Here is a 21,134-nt window from a genome sequence, read left to right on the forward strand (position 1 = left end):
TTTTTTTTTTTTTTCCCCCAGAGTGTATCTACCTCAATACACACAGCAAAATACCTGCTAAGAGAAAGTATTTAATAATAACTGAATATTTCTTCAGACCAGAAACTGGTGTTTCTGTCAGCAGTCAATCCTACTGTGGGGGTTTGATTTGTTTGTTTGTTTCATTTTGTTTTTAAGCAAAGTGCTTTAGTGGATAATGACTCATGTTGGAATCTGACTTTTCACTCCAATTAGCCACAGATACACCCAGATGTATCTGCCTTTCTTCAATAGATAACTTCAGCGTGYATTGTTTACATTTCAGATAGCAAACCAGGGTGAAAATCAGGCTGTCCATTCATTGCGACCTGTCATGTAGCTGAGTGTGAGTGCACATCCCTTCAGGCTCCATTAGCATGAGTTAACTTTGTAATTGGGTTTCTGGGGCAAACAGGGACAGGAAGCAGAAGTAATTTGGCAGGCCAGGCTTAGCTTTTTTGTTCTGTGTGGTGTAAGTGCACAAGAGAGCAGAAGTAAAAGATGGGTGCAGAACGGCTGGAGAGATCCTAACAAAGCAGAGCACAGTTGTCAAAACTTCATCTGGGTGTTATGGAGTATCAGGCAGATTTACCAAGGTAAATGCAGCTGTATTGAAGCAGAATTTCTATAGTCCCCTGTGATTTTCAGAGCCTCACTCTYGCTGCTCTGTGTTTTTCAACTATCTAGCACTAGCATCTTGTCTTGTAGAGTCTAGCAATTGAAACTGAGTAGGGACAATTACTTTTCATTCAGCAATCTCAGTTTTGAAACTGCTTCATGATGAAGTTAATAGAAATGTAAGTTTTGAATTTGCTTTAAATTGTGTTCATAATACCTACATTTGCACAAACAAACAAAAAAAAGGGAGAGGGCTAAAATCAAACCAAACTAAAATGTTAGGGCTCTTGAGCAGGTGAGACAGGTTTAGGTTTTTTCCTTCATTTTGTAAGGCATTGAAAGTCATCTGGCTCTTTTCAGGTGTTCAGTCTGGATTTACATGAAAGTGATTAGAATTAAGCTGCTTTATGGTATTTTTCTTTTAAACCACACTTCACATTTTTCAATTAATAACTTCATTTTTGTAACAATAGTCTTTTTCCCAGACTAATCTTAAGACTTAGAATATGCAATACAAGAAGAGATTTTTAGCTTAAGTTCCATTCCTTCCTGATATGAGGGGCTGAACTTGTTCTTAAACTTTTGAGTTGCTGCTTTCTTTTTTTTTTTTTTTTTTTTTTTTTTTTTTTTTTTTTTTTTTTTTTTTTTTTTTTTTTTTTTTTTTTTTTTTTTNTCCTGATAAGCTGTTGAAGAGGTTTTTTCCTCAGATGAATGCTAATCTTACTCTGGAATCACTGATCATTTTTTCAATTTATATTTTACCAGCAGCCTACTCAGACTGCTTTCTGTGCATGGCGAGTTGGTAACATTCGAAGATGGGATAGAACCACCTGCAAGAGCAAGATGAAATCTGACTGAAACAAAGAGGTGCTGGAAACCTCTAATCATGCAGTCATGATTAGCTGCAGTTTATGTATCTTGTCAGCATCGTTTAACCAGGCTGACAAACTTGATGTATGCTTCTTACTTTGTACTTGTGTATTACGGGCTGCTTTACTCATGGGGTTTTTCCGAGTAGACAAGGATTCTGATGTGTGCCCATGTGTGTAGTGGAAGTTGGTCTGATCCCCATCCCATCTGTGATTTAGCACTGAGTCTTTATGTCTCCTTTTGTTTTTCTTGCAGCTTCTCATCCCATCACGGCTGCTGCTCGTGCCCATTGTCATGCTTTTAAGCAGTGTTGCAGCATCACATCAAGGCAAATACTGGTGACTGCCGGGAGCCTTCTCACTGGGGAAATTTAAGGCAAACAAACCCTTCTTTGTGTCCCTGCACACATCATGACCGTCACGAGTTATGCGGTAGGCGTGCTAAGGAGATGCAGTCGGTGCTCACCCCGGCTGTGGGAGGTGCCCACCGGGTGCCAGTCCGAGCCCCTCCTGGGGCAGTGCTCAGTCACTCAGTGCTTGGACTGGGAATCAAGAAAGTATGGCCAAAATAAAACTGAGATTCTTCAAGAATCGTAAAAATACGCAGTTGACAGAATGTTGTTCACATTGTAAGGGGTTGTTGGTTTTGGCTGAAGCAGACTTGAGAGGGTTTCAGGGTTGTTATCTGTAGCAACTCCATCTTTCATCAGCCTGGGGGAAAGAGGGTTTGTGCTTATACAGCTGAATATTAAATCTCTGGCTCAGGAAGTGTTAAGTGCATGTGTTTATTAGTATTAAAGCTGGTTTATTTTTCATGCCAGCAACTAGCCCAAAACCAGGAAGGCCTGCAGTTTGTTTCAGCTGGTAGAGATTAACGATTAGAGATTAATGGTAGAGATTATTGCAAGGCTACATTTGATGTTTTGTTTCCCCCGAGCACAGGGTGACTGGGACAGGAAGGGACCCTTGTTGGTTCGCAGCCTGCAGGTGAGCCTTTTGACCCCCCCATAGACCACCCCCCAATGCTTCAGCACCCCCAGCTGCCTCTTGGTCATGTGTTGTTCCCCTCGTACCCCCTCCCCTCCCTCTCTCGCAGGCAGCAAAGCCCCCTGGCCCCCGGTCCGCATTGCTGACATTCCCGAGCTCTGCTGCACACAGTGGGATGAGGGAGGCGGCTAAGCTGGTCCTCTGCTCTGGCTAGGAAACCRCTGTTGTGAAAGCAGCCTGCCTGCTCCTGTCCGCCCTTTGTACCCATCAGAGCCCCCCTGCCCACATAGCTCACATTCCTCAGCATTTCGTTCGGGATGCTGTTTTGCTTTGGAGGCTGCTACTGCTTGGTAAAAATCTTATCTTGTAGCTGCATCTTCATGGAAGAGCAGTGATTTATGTCCCCCAGTTTAACACATTTGGTGSCCGTTCTGGGTGGTTCGGGATCTCTTTGGCGACTGCAGGTGAGTGAGATGGCAGATGGATGCAGCAGTGAGGGGAATGTGTAGTCAGGAGCAGAGGTTTGGCTGTGCACGGGCTGAAGAGTGTTGGAATCCTGGAGGAGACTCCCCTGGAGCTGATGTCTCTGTGACTATTGTGCAGRGAGGAAGTTTCATTGTAATTTCACCTCTCCCTCCAAGCAGCTTGCTCATTTGCATCACAAAAGTGAGCCAGGGTTGTCTCCTTACTGTGTTTCAGAAAATAACAATTCTCTCCACTCTGAGTGAAAATGAGAMGATTTATGCGTTGCTTTATGCATACTGGTGCTTTCAGGTGCGACTGTTAATTGAACTGTCTAACACCGTTTTATCACAATGTGTAGCGACAGCTATTCTTGCATCAGTGCTGAGAGTGTCATTGCAAGGGGACTGTCTGACCTGTCATACTGGTGTTGCCCTGTAGAAGAGCCACCTGGTTTGTAAGGCACTTTCCTGGCACTTTCCAGTCTTCAGAAACAGTGGGTTGATATTTCCCCTATAATATCTGATAATTATATACATAGTAAGAGCTAATGCTATGCCAGAGATTATTGGAGCAAATAAAAAATAGCAGTAGTGCATTTCTACATAGTTAGGAATGCTAAAAATTTTCTGTCAGCCAACAGCCATTTTGTATCGATATTAAAGCTTAGTCAAATTGTCTTTGTTGGAGCTGGACCATCTCGTCACTTTGACTTCTGCGCTGAAATCAAGCCACAGAGCTGCCCCGACATTCCTGCATGAAGTTTCTGTGAATAGGTGTGTGAACAGTGTGTATATGTACAATAGGTCAGAAGCAGCAGTTACCCCATATGTGCTTTTTCTCTCTGCTCTGTGTTGATCTCTGGACCTTTGTCTAAAACCCAGAGTAGTACAGAGACTGCAGGAGGGGCCAGAATCAGGGATGAAGTCTGTGTTCTGTAKTGCCTAAAGATTCATGTCCATGCTGTGTTGCAAAATTGTCGTGTTTAGTGCTGTTGCTCTGGACGGAAAGCCTTTTGTGGCTGGCTAAACTTTGGAAAAGCATTAGGCTCGAGAAAGAACATTTTCCTTCCTTCACCAAGTAAAATCTTCCCTTGATGATGCTTGAATGTTTAGGTTGGGCTGTCTTTGGTCTGTTAAAATCCAGTTATATTTTTGCCCAAGCTGCAGTAAGCTGCCAATAGAACTTCACATGTGTTCTCTCTCAATGAATTACACACATAAAAGCACTTGCTAAACCATGTCTAGACTGCAAAGACCTGGATTTGACTGAATCTAATTAAAGCAGTGGTGGCTTTCAGGTACGGATTTAACTGCAGTATGTTACCCTGGCTCTTGCTAGAAAGAGGTTGACCACGGCTGAGGTGATTTTGACTTGCATGCCGAGGTAAATTCAAGTGGGATACCTGAAATGGTACTTCTCCCCACCTGTTTAGCCTGCCACACAGAGAACATCATCTGCCCAGAGCAGGATGGCTGAGCAGCTCGTRGAGATACCAGTTTCAGTACAGCCTCCTCACAAAAATTGGAATCAACTTCCTGCTGGTTTTGGATAATTAGGAGAATAAATCTGAGAGTCACCAGGAAGTTTCTGACTGCATTGCAGAGATATAAGAAGGCTTAAAGTGTCCCTGCTAGAAATACTGGTTTTTATTAGTATTAAAGCTGGAGGTTAAACACGCTCRGTGCACAGCTCTAACTAGTCCGTGCTGGCCAGCCACTCTCATGACTAAGCTTGTGAGTTCACTGCCCATCTGTGCCCATCACCTCATCTTAAGTCAGGTTGATTACCAGCTGCTTATTGATTAAAAGGGATTAGGGGAGTCCTGGATGTCGAACACAGCTGGTTTCTCCCATCTCTGAGCAAATCACTGGAGTGGAAGTCGTGGCACTGCCCATGGGTCCCTCCCTGGAGATGTTCAGGGTTGGTTTTACTGCAGTACAAAGGAGCATAATGTAACTCCTGGCTTCTGGTAGTTTTACCTCGTGGCCTTGAACGTTTGCCCAGACATGTCTGTGAAGCATCTTGGCTGTTCTCATGCTTTTGCTATTCCTCTGTCTCAGCTCTCCGGACTCCTTTTATTTCCTGTAACTTTTCTATCTAGCACACACTTTGTTCACTGCCCATCAAGTCATGCCTGCTCCTCCTCTTTCACCCTGTCCCTGAATGCTTGCTCTGTTCAATCAAAGTCTCTAAGACAATACAGAAAAGGGGGGTCACCAAGAAGAAAATGGAAGAAATAAAAGGGAGAAGTGAAAGAGCTGTCTCTGACAGAATTCAGGCTYCTCTGTATCATCCAACAAGTATAACATTTTCTTGAGAAACTGTCCTTTGCTTCACATTTTCAGCCTGTCATCAAATTTCTGCTAGTTGTGAACTTTGTCTCATGGGGCTGTTGCAGGAGCAGGAGTAACGAGCCAGTAGTGCAATTCCTTTTCTCCTCATTGCAAATAGGGGGGAAAAAAAAGACACAGCTGCCTTTCACAGTAACACAGCAGCAGTGGGTGACTGCCATGACTTTTCAGGCTGTTTCAGTCTTACAAGATGTTCTAGTTTAGAAATGGAAAAAAAATATACTGGACTATTCTTGGTACGAAGTTCAAGGCTCAGCATTGCAAAGAAAGTTTATGCGTAGCTAATAGAAGATATACATACTACTTCTTGGCAGTGTGCTGAGAGAACTTTTTCTGGCAAGGAATGCTGGCTTGACCTTGCCTTGTCCCTGAGTGTCTGAGAACTTGCATTTTTGTCATCTTGTCAGTGGAATACAACCTGGGATAAACCACATAKCCAAGGGTCATGGCACAAATGCTGGAAGTGCCACATGAATGCTTTAGTGCATACTGTTGTTTGCAGCTGGGTGGTGGGAGCTGTGGACTAGCTYTTCACTGCCCTCTCCTCTGGCACAAAGCATGTGCTTGCTCTTCTAAGCTCTTCCTGCTTTCTGCAGGAATCTGGTGTTTTCTTAGCTGCGAACACTCTTCTACCCTGATTAATGTATGGTTTGTTTTTTTGAGTAGATCTCTTGATTTCCTTTCACTGTTAACATGCTAATTCATGGCTGGTTGTTACAGGACTGCATATGTTCTGAGTCAGGAAAAGCCTCAGTTTGCATTGGGACTATTTCTGTATGAATTATGTTTTGCTGCTGGGGAGAGAAGGCTGTTGTACTGCAGGATTGGTTTGCAGTTTAGCTTGGATGGCCCGATAGGGACAGAAGTTGGATGGTGGTGATGGATGAGGTGATTGTGCTGATGTTGGAATTACAGGCAAAGAGGCTCCTGGTTAACTTTCTTACCATGAAAAAAGGGGTGGTATTTGTCTTATTATATTGACATGCTGAGCTTCTCTCCTTCACTGGATCCATCCCTTTCCTCCATTCCTTTTGTGTTTCACACAGTGGTTTGACTTTTTTTTTYCCCCCCCAAATGGAGGAAACCCTCCTTACTTTAGTCTTGCTRTCTGTTGAGTGACAGAAATGGCATYGGAGCCTGGATAAGGGTTTTTTGTAAATGAGTTTGTATTCCCTAAGGCTCTGGCATTTATCAGCCCTTGCTCRCRATGGAAGCTGCAGGTCACTGAGATATTTTAACTCCTGACCTAATAGCATGTGAGCGTTTCCTCCGCTCTTGTTTTATTGTTGCCCAGTTTGCTCAATTCCCTGTTTGGTCAGCAGCTGGGGAGCTGCTGGGAGCCTGTCTGTCCTTGGCTGCAGTTGCACACAGAGCTGCCTTGTTGCCGCTGTTAGCCCGGTCTGCCGGCCAAGGGACAGCGCTGTCACTGCTCGCAGCCCACGGCAGGGATGGCACAGCCTGTCGGGCTCCTGCGGGGACAAGGGTGACCTGAGTGCACRGCTCCCGCTGTGGAAGCAAAGCCGGCTGAGCCTGCGGTGGAGGCTGCCTGTGCCGAGGTGCCCATACCTGTTTCCTTRTGTTTGCTGAAGTGGAATTGTAAACAGCCGTTTCCCACTTTSCTTGTAGGTCTTGCCTTGGTGTTCCTTTTAACCCGGATTTTTCCTTCGGCTTGCCAGTTACTTATAACTCCTAATTCCGGTTTAATGACTTTTTTGTGTCTGGGGATTGTACTTTATTTGCATCACAACAGAGCCCCATGAAAGGCTTGGAGTAATGTCAGCTCTGGATCTGGTGTTAGGCAGTTCAAAGTGCCAGGCATGAGTTTTATCGAGTTGGTCCCTTTGTGCTTCCAAGTTTGAAGATACTGATCTCGCTGGAAGCAGGCAGGTGGCAGGTCAAACAGCACATCTGAGAGGTCACTGCCGAAAAAACTTGGTCTAATGAGAAAGGATAGACAAATAGCAAGTTTGTCACAAGGCGAAGTTTCAAGAGTTCAGTTTTATAACATCTCTAGTAAAAGTAAGTTAATAAACACCAAGTGATTAAGAACATCTCTAGGGTTAGTCAGTCTCTTTTATTTTGTGTATTATGGCCTATTGATTTAATGAGATTGTAGAACCAATTTCTCAAAGCCTGATAATAAAACACATCAGTTAAAATGAGGCTGAAACTTGGAATGGAAGAAATTATTTTGTTTTGTGGACTGTTTCTTTCAACACCTTAGATTAATAATGTTTTGGTTTTGGCTTGTATTTTTTTTTAATTAGTAATTCATCATACCAGAACTATGTAGCAAAATATGCTTCAAATCTGCGTCCCCCCGAGCTGCATTTCTCTTTAATTGCCATGTGCTCTATTTGCCAATAGAAGCACCGCAAAATATTACCATGTCTGTACTGAGAGACTGTCTGAGGGAGAATGTTGAAAGAGGTCTGCTAGCATCAGGACTGTTTTTTAAAGGTTACAAGTAACTCTGTGAATGCTTCATTTTATCAGGAATAAAGGACTGCTAAACCTCAGCTCTCTCTTCWCTTTTCCCAGCTGCTGTTCTCAGATCTTTGTTAAAGCTCTTTTATTTTTTTTTTTCCTCCCACTCAGCTCAAGCCCAAAAGTTACAAATGGGTCATTGCATTTGGAAATTTGTCAGTTTCTAAGCATCTTTTGGAGAGGGAAAAAAAAAAAAAAAAATCTCCTCTAACACAGAACACCCCCAGCTGTAGTACATCCAACAAGTTTTGCAATTCTTCAGGACTGCCAAAGTGTCCTGCAGTTGCTCGCTTTCCTTTTGGTGAGTTTTGATGGATCCCTGTTCTGTTAGCTTGCTTCAGATGGGTAGCAAGAGAAGGAATTGCCTTTCCAGAAGGAACTTCTCTCATGCTGTGAATGCAAATAGCCCTTTTGCTCCCCTCCCACCACCTAAATCTTTGCTCTCCGGGCTTTGTGGGATTTASTGCCAGCTCACAACACAAGTGTGACAGCTGGTTGGTGTCCAAAGTCCTTTTTGTTGTTTCAACTTTAATCGGGAAATTATTTGTCTGAGGATCAAAGCGCTTTTGGGTGAATTAACTTTTTTTTTTTTTTTTTTGCTAAACTGTGGGTTTGATGCATATGTAAATATCGTCTGATACTTATTGGCACTATGAGCTGTCCTGGCACAGGAGTGATTTTTAGCTATGACACGAATAATACTGGGGTTGACACTGCAAATTTTACAGAGCAGTCTGCAGGTTAAAAATCACATCTGGAAATTAGATGAGGTGTGCCAGTAAGTTGCATGCAGGTGGCAAAAGGCTCTTAGCTCATCTCCAGACATAATTCTGAAAGCAGCAAACAAACTTCCAGTGTCAGCAGTGACTTGTCTCCCTTTGCCTCCTCTTCTGCCTCTGTTTCTGATAGACAGTTGCCTGTCACCTGGCACTGCCTTGGCCTCTGGAGACTTTGTGACAATACAGAGATGTGACTTCACCTGGGCACTGCTCTCAGGGCTTCTGGGAATTGCAGGGTTTATGGGTGTTCATGGTGCCAGGCAAAACTGCAGTAAGGCGAGAACCCTGGGCAGGACTTGGCAGAGTTCAGAGCTTGTGTCTGTGTGTTTGCAGATATTCCATTGGAAATGCCATACTCTGGGAGTAGAGTGAGAGAAGGGTGAGGTGCTGTGCCTGAGTTTCCTTTGTTCCCTGAACACAGGTAGGGTGCTGTTCTTGGGACATGTGTGTGTGTGCCCATCTGAGTGTCAGTTCTGGTGGGGGAAGAATGAGCTGCAGGCACAGATGGAGGATGTGTTCAGCTGGGAGATGTGTGCTGTGAGGAAAGGAGGCTGACAAAGGCTGTGTTGCTGCCTGAGGAGAAGGTGGACGGGGAGGTCAGGGTGCAAGGGAGTGAGGTACTGCCTGGGTAACATCACATTTTAGAAGCTTTTATAAGAAAGCTTCTTGCAGGACATAATACCTTTTGTCCATGAGATTACATAGCTCTGGATGACTGCTCAAGACAAGAGTCTAATTATGAAGGATGGACGCCTTCTCTTCAATATTTAGGAACAGGCTGGGATTTATTTCCCWATGAAAATTTTATTTGGGTGAAATACACCCAAAACTGAAGTGCACTGTTTTTCCCTGCTCTCTGATTTGAAGCACCATGTTTTTCAGTTACTCTAAAACAACTTACCRTCGTGTAGGTGCGCACACACACGCTCTCTGGGCAGGAGGGTCAGGCCCTGCTCTCCAGGGAGGGATGRATGATGCATGGCATAATGGTTTAGGTGCCAGTATCCATCAGATATCTGAAGATACCAGACCTGACACCTCTTCTTGACTCCACATGGAAGGAAAGGAAGGCGTGGAAATCTGGGGTGGTAGGGCTGTTCTGCTGCCTGCAGTGYTTTTGGGGATGTGAAAGGACTGTGTTGCTCCGAGGAGGTAGGGTTTGTGCTCTGGAGAGGGAGGCAGAAAATCGCTGGTACACGGTGAACTCTGGGCTGTTAGTATTTGTCTGGTATGCCTGAGGGCAAAATGGTAAGAAATGCGTGGTGTCAGGATGCCTGACAGATGTGAGAAGAGTTGGATTGAGGCACGCAGAAAAGACTTAAAGTGAGATGTTAATCAGTAATAAGCTGAGTCATCTTGCAACAGCTTGCAATGCCAAGTGGAGATGTACACAGCATGAAAGGAAGGAATGTGCACAACTGGTTTATTCCGAGTAGGGAAGGACTCACCCTCATTCTCACACGAAAAAACAGGGTGTTTTATTGCTTTTGAGAAGAAGCAACACAATGTAGTAGGAAATGTGTCCCTACGCCTTTTGTTCTCTGTAATGTTGTTCGGATCCAACAGCTGTGGTGTGAAATGCCGGGTAATCGACCATAGGGCAGCTGCTGACCCAGCCTGGGTTCTGCCCATCAGCGCTCTCCATCCAGCCTGTGCATCTTCAGGGTCTTCCGGCCAACACCTTCCTGGTTTCTTGTCCAAAGAAAGGCTTCAAGCCAGTCAGTTTGTGGGAGAGGAGCTGGAAGAGAGGGACTCATTAACCTAGAATGACATAATCGACAATGAACGTTTCTGCTTTACAAAGGAAGAAACCAAAACAAATACTATTCCTATTGTTTGCCCAGCACAAAGTCTGGTTTGTTTTAAGAATGCATCTGGTCCTTGACATTTTAATTTTCTTACTGTGAGCTCTAAATTGCACACCTGAGCTGCAGGTGTCTTCAGGTTTGAACGAAGTAGAACATTCTTGCTTCTCAGATTTCAATGAAATTTGTGTGCTGTGGTGAGGCCAGAAACTATGATCTTTTTTTTTCTTTTTTTTTTTTTTCTCCCCTTTTTTTTTTTTTTTTTTTTTTTTTTTTTCCCCTTGTAGGGGAAAATAGGTGACTTAAATTTCTGTGTGGGTGGGTAGAAAGAAACGGATGGGGACAAAGGGATGAAAAATTGGTGTGAGAAAACACAGCTGGCTAGGCTGCACATCTCCAGTGCATTGAGCTCTGTGTATCTAGGGGGTGATAACAGAGGGAAAAAAGGAATCATTTCCATTGCATGTGTTTGTCCAGTTGCTCACTTGTACTCATGCAGCTCAGAAAAGGTGCTCTGTGCTCCTGCTTCACTCTGGGTAAAGCACACATGAAGAGAAGTAATGCTGGGCAGCTACTGATGTGACTGGAAAAGGGCAATGAGATTAGAGCTACTTTGGCTGTGGCACAAGTTGATAGCTTGTCTTTCCTCATAAAAAAACCCCCAAAAAACAAAAAAAACCAAACAAAACAACCCTGAAGTGTTAATTTAAATAACTCCACGATTTTTGTACTAGCTAAAATGAGGGACATCTTAGTCAGAAATAGAGTGAAAAGGAGAAACATATGTAGTATTGTTGAGTCTTTGTTCATGCTAGAGGATTGGGTTTGGTCTTTACATTTTTAATGGTTGTGATGTCCCTTTGCCCTGCCAAAAGGCTACAGCTGAGCTGCAGATGTTCCAGAGGATGCTTGACCTCTGGATGTATCTGCCTAATGGCAGCCAGGAGTTTTGACTTTTGCTGTTGGGAGTTCTGTTACATGCATTGTGATAGTACTAACAGCACTCTTGGTAGGCAGAGAATTGCTGTTCGCAGAGTGCTTGAGSTCCATAGTGTTAAAAGTGTGCTGAACTCTTTTTACGGAATGTTTTCTCATTGTTTCTTCTGTCAGACTCATCTCTTGTTTTAGTGATATATCCAGGCAGCTTTTTATAGCCTTTGATCCGAGATAACTGAGCATTTAAGACAACAGTTTTGCTTCCTTGGTTTCAAAGTGCTTTAGCTACCCATGTCTTAAACTGGCATGTCACTTGCAATTCTGGTCCTGCCCTTACAGCAAGGCATCTCTACCCTGTTGCAACTTGTTCAGAAATAGTTTATTTCAGGGAAACTTGTTCAACTGAGAGATGATATGAGATCTTTTGAAAGAGTCTATGCCTTTGGCATGCTGACCTCCCACCAAACTCACTATGCAGGGTAAGTYGATGCTCTGAACATTAATCAGGCAAGAACAATGCTGCTTTTTTCACTTTTTCTTSCTGCTGATAGAGAAAATCTTGAGATGATTGTGTCTTTTTAATGGCATTTTTCAAAACATATGTAGCCCCTTTCTTAAAATGCTATCAAGTGCTTATTCCCAGATAAGAAGGTATTTTGCAGCTAGAAGCTTTGCAGTGCCTGGGTGAGGAGGAATTAATTAGCAACCTTCTTGCTAGATGGTGTCCTCTTTCTCTGTTCTCGGATTGCAGAGGGCAAGAATGAGGAGGGAAAAACCTACTGCCTTATCTCATTTCATGATTTGATGCTGGCCCACCTGAGACAGCTTATGCCGAGCATGCCTAGCAGAGTTCAGTTAAATTTCCCCCAGACAGGGCCTTTGTAGAGCGGGGCTGTGGCCGTGCCCACCTTGCGCACTTTGCCTGTCCGTGCTGTCCTTTGGCTGACTGTCCCTGTCAGTCACTGTTGGGGACAGAGGGCAGGACTGCTGCGGTGTGAAGGGCGAGGATCAGCACTGTCACTGCACGCTGTGGCTTTGCTTGTGCTCCTGAGGTTCCACCAGGGAGTTACAGCTGCCCAAGGCTCAAACACCCAACACCAAACCCTCCCTCTCTGTGCAGAACTTCATTGTCACAGCAAGAAGTCACCTTTCCCTTGGCTTCATTTTGTTCACTAAATACTGCTCTAAGAAGCCAAGTCTTTAATTACTTTTTTGATGATGTTTTGAAAAGCATGGATATTTATTGAGAATAAACATGGAAGTAAATATGTAAGCTTTTTCCAGTGCACAATAAAAAGGATATTTCTTCAAATACCTTTAGAAAAACAATAAACTTATGGTTTGGACAACGTTTTGCACTTATGGTTGTGGTAGAAGCTGTTTTGTGGCAGAGTATTTTAGAGTGTGTCTACATGTCCCCTTCTTCCCTCGCTGAAATTGGATGGCACTATTGTTGCAGGAGGGTGTTTGTTTATAGTACAGCTATATTAGCACTGTAGCAGGGTACAAGCTGCTACTCTTGACCCCTGGGGTTTCTGCGAAGGTCACAGTGGAGAGGCTGGAATTCCTGCCTTAATTACATTGAAGCAGAATATCATGCTGGGTTTCCCAAACGATTAACAGAATGATACTGCACTGCTTTGAAATGGGATCTCAGAGCATCTAGCTCTCAAGACAGCTTCTTTCATGTTTAACACATGCATGAATTTTGTGTGTTTTTAAATGACTAATTACTACTCTTGGARTAAAATGTGAATGGTACTCTATCAYGCTGGTTGTCTGCTATTGCTTTTGTCTTTCTTACCAGAAGCCCTCAGTGCTCTCCTGTGGAGTAGCAGTGAAGAGGAAAAACTTTGTTGCCCTGGTTTTGTGAAGGGAATATTTTGAAGTGGCTAAACTGTACCTATTATTACAGCAGTTGYTGTAATGTACAGTAAGATACAGCTCTACATACTAGAAAAATAAACACACAAAAATTATTCAGTGGTTAAGCTTGACAAAGATACCTGCAGAATTGCAGCTGAACTGAAGGGACTGGTGTTGCTCTTAAAGGACTTTGGGGAAAGCATGCTGGAGAGAACTGTGTGCCTTGCCCTCCTTATACATGGCTTGACTCCCAGAGCAGGWAGATTCTTCGCTCCAATCCAGCTATGCTGTGAAATATGGTATCAAAATATCTGCTCTATTGTGAGAAACTGCTTTACAGCTGCGGCCTTGGCATGGCCAACCCAGCGGGAACATTTTGTAGGTGCCCTGTTTCATGTAGTGTCTGTGGTTTTCTCTATGCTCTTGATCTGAGGAGGTGTCAGGGTAGTCAGGATGATTTGTCTTTGTCTTAATTTCTGTGTGCTAAGAGCACTTTCAAACCGGACTGCACCTCCAGGRAAAATATGAAGATACATGTTTTTACTTCTGTTTCTCCCCAAAGCAGTTTAATCTCCAACCTTCTGGAAAAAGTCTCTCTTTTAATAATGATAGAAGGCTCTTTCTTTCCTTCTTTCTCTCAGAACTTAAGTACTGATAAGGAAGACTGGAACAATTGTTTATGCACCTGAACTGCCCCTCCTCCCTTTACCCCAAATCCTTGCATATGTACAGACAAGCTATAGATGACAACATTTTTTTGGATGGAAGCCCACAATAACACTGTTTTCTTTCTGTCACTGTYGATGAAACAGTGTCATGAAGGCACTCGCTGCAGGGCAGAGTGGGGAGGTGTTCGTGCTTCTAGTGMGTACTCCAGATGTTTATGTAATGTGCCTAAGCTTGCTGTGGAATACAAATTATTTGTGAAAGGCCCCTAGGTCTGTCCATGGATAAGCTATTTGTCCAGGTTTTCTGAACAAAGCAGGAGAAAGAGCTTAACTGACAAGCTCTAATTAGCTCTGTGCTCTGGGAGCGCTTTCCCAGGAGAATGACTTGGAGAAGGTTGTTTTCAAACCACTCTTAAATTGGAATCTTAAAACTGTAAGGTTGATTTTATTTGTGTTTACTGGAATAGCAAATACTGAAACAGACTAGAGAAATTCCTACTCTTAAACAGTGGAAATTAAGTGATTGCAACCAGCATTTGATGCAAACTCAGATCTTTGTTCTACTTCCTCTCTTTACTGCAAGTCACTTTTCATTTGCATTTTCATTGCATACCCCAGACCTTCTGAATAGATATTTTAGGTATGCTTAAGATGGTTGCTCTGTCGTCTTTTAATTCTTTTTTARGTTATGTGGAAGAGGGAGGGAATCTTCTAAATAAAAGCTGTCCAYATTTTTCCCAATGTGTAAGAAAGTATGCAGGTTTTAAACTATGCATAAACCATTGTTTGCAAAAACATATTTAGAACTTACCAAAAAAATGTCCAGCAAATTCTGTATAATCAAAATAACTTGACACTAACCAAATTTCGTATTTTGATATTTCAAATACATGTGGAAAAAAATGCGCTGAAGTTTTAGTTTTTTCCTGTGTGGGTACTGTGGCTTCTTATATTCCCTGACATACATGGTTATCCTGCATGAATGGAAAACACATTGTTGAAACTGGAAAATCTGACTTAAAATATCAAGAGGTGCTTCACTGTATGCATTGCTATGATTTCCAAAGTTTTGGGAGTATATGATGAAGAACAAGAGAAGCTGAGAGCTGGGCTGCTTAAAACACTAACAAGGGGTTAGTCCAGTCAGTTGCCCAGAATAGCAAGTGTGGATGTTCATATCAAAATAAATTCAGGGCCAACTGGGATCAGAACAGCTATAGACACTGCTGCATCTCACTTGGTCAGGAGTGCAGTGGGGTCTTGATCTTGAGGAATAAGAGAACTTAGCTAGAGAAGTCTGTTATTTGACATGTGTGTGCAGTTCTTTTCTTTTGTGAACTCCATATCCTCCCTCTTCAGAAAAAAAAAAAAAAAAGCATTTTGTGTTGTTCATATCAAAATAAATTCAGGGCCAACTGGGATCAGAACAGCTATAGACACTGCTGCATCTCACTTGGTCAGGAGTGCAGTGGGGTCTTGATCTTGAGGAATAAGAGAACTTAGCTAGAGAAGTCTGTTATTTGACATGTGTGTGCAGTTCTTTTCTTTTGTGAACTCTATATCCTCCCTCTTCAGAAAAAAAAAAAAAAAAGCATTTTGTGTTGTTTTTTAGCCTTAAAAGTACTGGAAGTGTTGCATATTTCACAGCTCCAGCTGTGAAAATCAGGTTGTGGTATTCGATTAGCCTTCTGGCTCTGCCACCCACAATGCCATGGTGTGAGTGCTGGATGCCTCGGGAGTAAGGAGCAAGCATGGTCTCTTTTCTTCATGCTTCATCTGCCCTATTTGYCTTTCCAGTGTTTGTTTGCTCTTCCCATTTGTCCCAACCAGCCCCAATTCTGCCACAGGTTCTTGGAATGTGCCAAGGAGTAGGCAGGTGAGTGAGGCATCACCCTGCAGGAATGGGTGGATGGTGAATGATGGGATGTGGCTGRTGCCACCGCAGGCATCCTCAGAAGTGCCAGATGAATAGATGTGATAGGTTTATGGGGTAGAAGAAAAACAAAAAACAACAGTATTGTCAGTGGGGGGCAGAAAGCTCAAAATTCATGATTAAGCCCACTGAAGTCTTGGCTCGGAACTGGCAGCCCTGACATTTCGTCTTTGTAACATATGCACAGTTAAGTCCATAGAAAATTTCTCCGGTCCTAAAAAATGTTGGGTTTTTTTGGGGCCTCATGAAAAGTCTTCATAATTGATGTTGGGGATATAATCTAGGCCTGGAGTGTCAGTGTGACTTTTCCATTCATATTGGTTTACGGATGAAAGAATGTGTGGCAAATACCCAGAGTAATTATGCATGTTTCTAATGTTTCAGCTTGAATAATACCGCCCACCTTCCCAGAGAGGTCAGGTTACTGTTTCAGGCATTGCAGTTAAATAATGTACCGTGTGCCACAGAGAAACGGTGGACTAASAGCCCTGTAAGTTCTTYTTTTTTTTTTTKTTTTTGGTTCTTTCAGGAAATAGTGAGATCAGTTTGTGTCACTGAGTAGGTTTTAGTGTTACAATCTAAAGGAATATTTAAAATATATCTAAATGGGAGAGTACTTGTGGCTTGCAGTGGGGATTTGTTTTTGAATGGCATGTCAGAGGAGCATTGAAGTGTGTGTGTGTGCACCTGGTTGGTGTCTTTTTCTGGTGGGTAAACTGTGACAATCCGGACAGTCCCACACGAGTCAAATCCTGCTCGGCAGTGGTGGTGGGATGAGAATTGAATYGGTGATTTTTCATCCTCGGCGACCCTGAGCACCCTCCAGCACCCTGACATGATAAAGCAGCGGCGCAAAGCTTGTGSTGGCTTTTCCATCTGCATTTCCATTCTGTGCTCTCCCTCCCCTGCCTTTTGCTGGCTGCCCTAGCAAATGAGAGGCTGCAGCTTTTCAGGCAGAATTGTTTGAGGTCGCTTTGCTGAGTGACCTTCATGTTTCCTGCGCTGTGTGGGTAGATGGGACTTGTGCATGTAGGTGGCATAATTTCAGTGGTTCCAGGGAAATGTATGGTGACCCTCACACTCTGAACGTGTCCAGTCTGGTGTGAAAGATTGTTGTTAGACTGCAGCCTTAATGTCTGTGAGCTGGAGCATGAAAATCTAAGATTTGGAGAGGGTAGGTGGCATTCTGTATATGGACAGAGAGAGTGTGTATTAAAATTGTAATGAGAGTTTCACTGCTTATTTTTTGGCAGAAAGGAAGGAATACTGGTGGGTGAGAGGCTGGACATGACCCAGCCATGAGCACTCCCAGAGAGCCAAACGTGTCCTGGGCTGCATCCAAAGCAGGGTGGGCAGCAGGGCCAGGGAGGGGATTGTGCCCCTCTGCTCTGCTCTGTGAGACCCCACCTGCAGGGCTGCATCCAGCTCTGGGRTCCCAGCACRGGAAGGAGATGGAACTGCTGGAGWGAGTCCAGTGGAGGTCATCAAGTTCATTTATAGAGGTCTGGAACACCTCTCCTGTGAGGAAAGGCTGGGAGAATTGGGGTTGCTCATCCTGGAAAAGAGAAGGCTTCAGGGTGCCTAATTGCTGCCTTTCAGTATCCGAAGGGAGCCTACAGGAAAACTGGGGTGGGACTATAGGGAAAATGGGTTAAGACTGAAAAGAGATAGGTTAGATTACATATTAGGAAAGAATTCTTACTKTGAGGATGGTGAAGCACTGGAAGAGATTGCCTTGAGAAGTTGTGGATGCCCTATCCCTAGAAATCTTCAAGGCCAGGCTGGATGGAGCTTGGAGCAACCTGTGAAAGTGTGCCCCTGCCCATGGTGGGGGGGTTGAAACTAGATATCTTTAATGTCCCTTCATAATCAAACCATTTAATGATTCCAAAAATATTGCCTTTTGTGTATGCCTTTTTTTTCCATAGAGTTCTTGATCAATGCCAAATATGCAAGCCATGATAAGTTTCAGAAGAGAAGAATATCCTCACCAGCACTGCCTGTGTCCTGCTTGTCCTCCCTTTGCTAATCTTTCTTGCTTTTGCTAGGACAAACTGCTTTGTTTATTGGAGACACTGACAAATGTCTTGCTGCGATAAGACTTGAAGTTTAACTGGGGAAAGCTGTTCTTTAAGAGCTGCTATTGAAACTCTGGGGAATAATATGTCCTTTTCCTTGGAGGCCACATCGTTGGTTATTTAATTTTCCTGGTCATTGAATCCTTGGAAATGCTTTTTTTGTCTACCATCTCTCATCTAATATGTCTGTTTTGTCTAGAACATGGAGCTCTTGAAGGCATAGGAACATACAGTAGTTACTCTGGATTAGTTTGATTCGCAGGAGGTAAATTCAGAATGACCTTAGTTTTAGCTCTTCTTCAAGTAATTGATTCAGAACATCTGAAGAGACAGCTGTCATATCTGCTTTTTTTTTTCCTTTTTACACAACTAAAGCAGTATTGCCGTGACAATGCCCCTCAGCAATATGTGAGGACCCTTCTTGTTGCAGCCTGCTGTGGCAAGGAGCGTGCCACCCAATAGCCTTGTGCAGTTCGGGGTTCATCACTTCCTTGTGTTTTCAGAGCTTTTCAGAGCTTTAGGCTGAAAATACGATGGAGGCTTTTTTCTCATCTTAGTTCAGTATCAGAACTTCCGCAGAGCTGTTACAGGGGCTTGTTGTGAGTGTTGAGGGTCATTCCCTAACACTGCTGGATTTTGAAGGCTGCTCTACCACAGCTCTTCCAAAATTCCCATACTTTAGGAATATAAACTTTAGACTCTGACTAGTCCTAAGATGCACATGAAAATCCCTAAGGCAGCTAGGAAACATGCATATGGAGAGCTCGAGCTGTGAAGAAGTGACCTGGTCCAAGGTTTGACTTGGTGCTGGAGGAAGATGTGAGCCCTGTTGGGAATTGCCATTCCACCTCAAACTCTCAGGATGTTGCCTGTCCCTAAGTAGGGGAAAATTCAGGCTTTAGGCCTAGATATGGATATGCATATTTGAGGAAAGGAATTCCCTAAGATGTGGCTCCTCGGCATGCTTCTAGAGCAGATCAGCTGCCCATTAGCTATAGCTGTGTTACACTCATGAAGTGATGACTGACATCTGGAGAATGTTTTCATATTCTGCGAGGATGGGGAAAGAGCACAAACAGGRATTTTACAGAGGTTTGCTTTTGTCACTTGAAATCTAGCAAATAAATATTTTTGGTGTTTAAAGAGGTTGCTAGTGTTTCAGATCTGCTTCTCCTGGAGATAATGTCTATCAGTTCTGTGTCTGTAACAGAATTTTAAGGTTAAGGTAGTTAGTGAAATATCTTCAGCCTTTTAAAAGCTTCCAGGCCCCTTGGCTTCTATTCCTCTCCTTGTACAGAGATGGGACCAGAGGAGGTAGCAAGTGGCTCTCCTCAGGAGCATCATGTGTCTCACAGACGGGTGAGAGGCTATCTCACCTGAGAACAAGGCAAGATAGTGTTTTATGATCCCTTTCAGTTTCATTTYCCCACCTTTGCAGTTCCTTTTCATTGCAAGACAAAAGATATACCTTCACGCCCTTTCCTAATCTCTGTGTGCCTTAAGGAAGCRAGCACAGATTTATCATTTGTGTTGTTGCTTCTCAGCAGTGTATTCCATGATATGGTAATGTAAACAAGCAAAGGGTATAAAAGAGATGTAGTACAGGATGTAACTGGTGTATTGAGGAAAGTTAAAAGGAGATGGTAGGTAGCTGAGAGTCTTTTCAGTTTTTATTCTTTCTTGAGCCACTTTTTAAGGTAACTTTACACCAGGGCTTCTTTTGTGACTCCCTCTTCTCCCTCCATTCTTTGCCTAACATCAAGTATCCCATCTAAACTGGCCTTGTAAGGCTCATCCTGCTTTAGAGCCATAGGAAATACACTATGTAATTAAATGTGGGCTGAGATTTGGTAGCTTTGTTTTGCAGCCAGAGAACAAAGAATTACATCTGCCTGTACATGGGCACGTGTGGAAAAACAAATCTCCCCAAACAGAACTTGGGTGTGCTAATGACTTCATATCCTGAGTTACTGGGTGTGGGTCCCTATAAAGGTGAAGTCCATGAGTAGCAGTCTCCCTGTAGATGGAGTAGAAAAAAAAAAGTCCTGGGTGAACTCTGGCACTGGCAGTGAGGCTTCATCTCTGGCTGCAGCCTTGGATGTTGGAGTGGATGTTTGTGTTTTTCTTTTCAGAACTTTGCCCATTCCTGGTTAAAACTCAGATCTCTGTCTGCCAGCTGAAGATCTCCATTGCAGTGGTGGTTGTTTGTCCTAGCAAGGAAAGGTCTCCTCTCTCAAAGCCCAGTGGTGAACATCATTTCCATAGGGAAGGCACTTGGAAGAGGGAGAGGAATATGCATCTGACCTCTGAGTGCAGAGTGAATGCTGAGTCAACTTCACCTGACCAGAGAGCTGAAGTTATTAAGACTCAGCACCCATTTGTATGGCTTGCTGGGTTTTGTCACAATCTTCACCAGGTTTTATTGTTTAGAGACTTTAGTGTTTTCTATCTGTGCACAGATGGGTGTCTGTGTACAGTTCAATCAGCCTCTTGGTAAAAAAAAATAGTTTGCAATATAAGACAGCCTTTTATTAGGCAGTGTTAAACTCAGATGTACACCATATGTTTTGACGACATTTGTGAATGTTTTTGAAATGGATTGGGTAGCAAATGTGGTTTTTTGACACCTTTCTATTCTTCATGAGCTGAAGCATTTATGTAAGTGTGRAAGTGTGAAAACTGCTACTTTGACATTTATCAAATGCAATTTAATTTCTCGTAAGTGAATTATTACGCTTTTTATAGTGTTTTTTAATCTGAGCTGCCTCTGACAGACTTACTTGAGTATTTGTCTCTCTGCTGAGACCATGAAAATCTCAAGGACTCTTGGTACTGTTTAATCGATGTGATCTCTCCTTGTCTCAAGGCAACGTGCTCTGTTAGACAGTTGTCCCTGTGCTTTTGCCACAAGACACAGCCCATGCATTGAAACCAGTGCCAGCTTCGGAACACTGTGGTACAAACCCAAGGTGAAGCTGCCCTTCCTCATGCTGTGACCTCTGTCTGTGCAAAAGTGACACGTGAGAAGCCAGMCTTGCCTGCCGCGTTCTAGCCGAGCTGGTGTATCCCATTTACCAGCAACGTGAGCCATCTCACCTGGGTMAATCCTGCTGAATTCCTGGGACTGTGCTTTGCACAAGGTCTGTGTCTACTGAGAGGCCATGAGAACAGGATTGTCTCGCAAATTACTCACTTTTAAACATGTATTTTTGGGGAGGAGAAAGAGGGGACCGGACAGGGGCTTTTCAGAATCTGAAATTGTTGTGTATGGCAG

The 21,134-nt window shown here is 43.4% G+C and overlaps 1 protein-coding gene across 2 annotated transcripts in view; it reads left to right on the forward strand.

Annotated features, from left to right (window-relative positions):
- Nucleotides 1-1,781: 1,781 nt before the first annotated feature.
- Nucleotides 1,782-21,134, forward strand: part of KANK1 (KN motif and ankyrin repeat domains 1) — a 113,798-nt gene continuing 94,445 nt past the window's right edge. The window contains exons 1-2 of one of the 2 annotated variants that reach the window (XM_057381358.1): nucleotides 1,782-1,937; nucleotides 2,448-2,492. The gene's annotated coding sequence lies outside the window, so the exon portion shown is untranslated. Of the gene's footprint in view, nucleotides 1,938-2,447; nucleotides 2,493-16,220; nucleotides 16,273-21,134 lie in introns of those variants that run through there. The other variant, XM_057381359.1, reaches the window with a different exon arrangement.

This window comes from Malurus melanocephalus, unplaced genomic scaffold (genome assembly GCF_030028575.1).
Source record: "Malurus melanocephalus ecotype Western Australia unplaced genomic scaffold, MMel_1.1 scaffold_506, whole genome shotgun sequence".
NCBI lineage: Eukaryota > Metazoa > Chordata > Aves > Passeriformes > Maluridae > Malurus > Malurus melanocephalus.